The sequence below is a fragment of the Palaemon carinicauda genome, chromosome 31, assembly GCF_036898095.1.
Source record: "Palaemon carinicauda isolate YSFRI2023 chromosome 31, ASM3689809v2, whole genome shotgun sequence".
In the NCBI taxonomy this organism is placed as follows: domain Eukaryota; kingdom Metazoa; phylum Arthropoda; class Malacostraca; order Decapoda; family Palaemonidae; genus Palaemon; species Palaemon carinicauda.
The window spans coordinates 40,263,413-40,266,896 of record NC_090755.1 but is presented as its reverse complement, the minus strand read 5'-3'; the positions used below and the strand labels follow the sequence as shown (position 1 = coordinate 40,266,896).

The 3,484-nt window shown below is 45.4% G+C and overlaps 1 pseudogene; it reads left to right on the top strand.

The window, feature by feature from the left end:
* The window catches only part of LOC137624691 (uncharacterized), a 46,526-nt pseudogene extending 43,923 nt beyond the window's left edge, over positions 1-2,603 (top strand).
* The last annotated feature ends 881 nt before the right edge of the window (positions 2,604-3,484 follow it).

Here is a 3,484-nt window from a genome sequence, read left to right as displayed (position 1 = left end):
TTGCCAAAGAATCAAATGATGAACCAGTATAATTATTATGAATTATTGAATGACGTTTTAGAAAGCAGTTTTGAGAAATCGGGGGCAGAGTTCTTTATGCAAGACGGTGCTCTGTGTCATAGTGCCCGTAGTGTTAAGAAGTGGTTGCAGGATTGTGCTATCCCTTACTTTGATGATTTGATCAATTTGGATCCAAGAAGAGGTAAGTCATGGTTACTAGACACTTGACCAATGATGGTAAAAGCTTTTCTTGGCTCGGGCCATTTCGTCCTGATGGAAGGGTTCCTTTAGGTAGCCCTCTGAGGGATATTTGCTACAGTGATACTCCCAGAGAAATAAGACGAAGGTCTCTAGGATTCTATCTCCTGGCGCGAGTATCCAATTAAGGACCTCGCATAATATCAATGGACGTATTTTTTAGATACAACACATAGCAATCTTCACCCCGAATAGATTTAACTCTTTGATGTAAGGGGGGAAGAGTGGCGAAAGAAGTGGGTGCCTTTCTAGGTACCGGGTGGACCTCCTATCCATACTACTACCGGCTGACATTCCTTTACTTGAAGCGCTATAAACTAGGTGTTCTCCCAGAGTTATCCCAGTGTTTTATTGCAAGTTTTCGGGATAATCATCATGCAATCTCCAGCCTCTTCATTTTCTGGAAAGTTCATTATTAGTTTTTTCCTGTGTATAATTTTAGGCTCCCTTCTCATAGTTAAATTACAATAATTTAAGTGTGTTTAGTTGACCGTTGCTAAGAACCAGAGGCAGCCATTTTACTACTGGAGTCGCCCGTTACTATTGCATTTTATTTATTCAGTAGGGTGACAATTCTTGGTATTGAGCTATGATATTAGCTAGTTAGGAAAATTATACAAGCGAAGATTTTGCATACGCATATATCATTCCTCTTTCTATTATGTAACTTTACTTTTCGTATGCGGCGGGCACAACGGTGGTACCAACATTGGCCGGGGATCCTACCAGAGCTAGGCTACTCTCGCTCATATATACGTTAGTAAAGTATTTCCCCACGTTTAGCCTCACCCTAATGTTCCTTACTGATTCGGATGAGAACTTACTTTCTCTAGAATCTATGGATAAGGTGTGATATACATTCTCTTTCAAAGAATAGAGGCTAAACCCTTCCTCTCTCCCTGAGTGCCGCCGCCGCTACAGGCAGCAACCAGTCTTTCTTCATTACCGTTGAGTAGAAGAGAGTTGTTGCTACCACCGACTTTGAGTTAGATAGTGAATACTTCAGGTTGACCTTGTCTTGCTACCAACGATGTCACCAGGAAAGGAACCGTGTTTCCTCTGCCGCCGACGATGTCGTCAGCACAGGAAGCCATGCTTCCTCAGCTCACTGATGAAGGTAGGCAGCATACCTGCCGCCACCTCTCATTCCAGTGAACTATAAGACCCTTACCACTCGCCCTTTTGTCCTTTAGTGACGTCATAGCCGTCACAATACTCTTTCACCGGTATTCTGACAGTCATACCCGGCTTGCTAGGTTGACTGTGTTACTGGCAGGTGCCCTGCCAGCGGCAGTTAGCTCAGCCGCCTCAGCTACCTTCCCCCTTACTTCCTTCCTTCACAGGAAGTGAATATCATTGGGGGGAAGATTCAGACAACCCTGATGGCTGCTGGTGGGAAACCTAACCTACTTTGGGAAGTCCTCAGCCCTCCCTGGACTGCCTTCCGCAAATTTTACCGCCGGCGGTATAGCCGGCGACAGGCCTTTTGTGGATGGGTGGAAGCCAGATTCAGAGAGATTCTCACTCCTTCCATTGGAACCCCATTTCAGGCAAGGAGACAATAGGCGGCCTGATAGTCCTCCTACACTTCTAATTGTTGTGCTAAACCTTAATGCTTTTTCTCTCTCTATCAGTTAGTGCCACCAGGTACTAACATAACCCCGGCAGTGCCGCCGGCTGAACTACAATATATAATTTTACAGTAGTGCACATGTTTTCTAACTTAATCTGTGTTTCCTATCGCAGTTTATTGCTGGGATCACGATAATATGTTGAGGTTTGAGTACTCCCTCAACACCCAGATGATTTTTTCGATCATCAGGGCCCTGAAAATCATCGATCAGTATTAATATATAATAGAGGTGAATAATGTAATTATAGACACTTACTAACTCTATCTCTAGTTCCTAGAGTTTCTTCTACCTTGTATTCTCCCTACCAGGGAAACCCAATATTATTACTGACGGAGGTCTCAGCAAAGGCCTGGGAGAGGAAATTCAGATATGTGTCTTTTCTACTTCTTTTCAAGCTTACTATCCCAAGCTATTATATACAATAGTGATTACTATTGTTAATAAAAGTTTATGATTTTATATCAATGATATAAAACCATGATACACATTGAACCCTTTTCCTTTAAAGGAGGAGCCAATGGAGAAGTGTGCAGCCTTGTTCTGCAACCACAAGGACAAAGACTTTTGAGGATACACGATGTGCAGGACTCATGCCCACTGCTGTATTGTCTCAGGAGTCCTGAAGTATTGGGACCCAAAGGGTTGCCCCATCTGCTCAACCCTGCTGGCCAACGGCTTCGGAGAAGCCCTCTAAGTCAACATAGAGACTAGTGACACAGCGAGGGAGACCCTTCACTACTGGGTAAGAGGGTTCTAAAAGAACTCTCCGGGACCATACCTACCCAACGACTCCCTAAGGTGACTCCTTTTTCCCAATGCTCTACCAAACGCGGTAGTGCCCCAGGAACAGGTCCAGCCTCCTCTTGTACAACTGAAGATCGATGCGGACATAAACAAGGCACTGGAAGGCATGGACATCCACCAAGAAAGGATGTCAGAAGTGTCCACTGACACGGAACAGGACCTACTGCAAGGAGGCCCTGAAGAAGACGTGGAACAACCACAAGCAGAGGAAGAAGGATCAGTTTCAACGGTATCTGAAGACCCTCAGTTCACCGTGACGGCATACCAACCTATGGCATCAACCTCTTCAGTCCCAACTCCTCAACCAACTGCACAGGTTGACAATAGCGAATCAATCCTCACGTCAATCCAGCGAATGTTGGGATCGTTCCAGAAAGAACAGGAGACGATGAAGCAGTCTATCAATCAAGAGCAGATACTGCTACAGGAAAGGGGGAACGGCCCTGGACCTTCCAGGGGCGTCACTAAGAAGCCCCTTAGAGTGTTGGATCTCCCTCACTGCTCCAAAACCAGCCCATGGAGGTGTGCAGAGCATATGCCCATGATGAATGGGAAATTATTCGTTTCAGAGAAGTTGGGAGCCAAACTAATCGAAGATCTCGAGTTCTGGCCTAGCTTTTTGGCTTACCCAGACTGTTACGTGAGACTGCGGGATGAACATGCATCCCGTGAGGAACAAGTACCTAAAGAAATCATTGTGTTCAAGCAAGACAAGGCACAAGCCATCCTCCTAGAAGCCTTGAAAGGAGCCGGGTACACCAACCAAGGTCTCAGCACTGAGCAAGAGA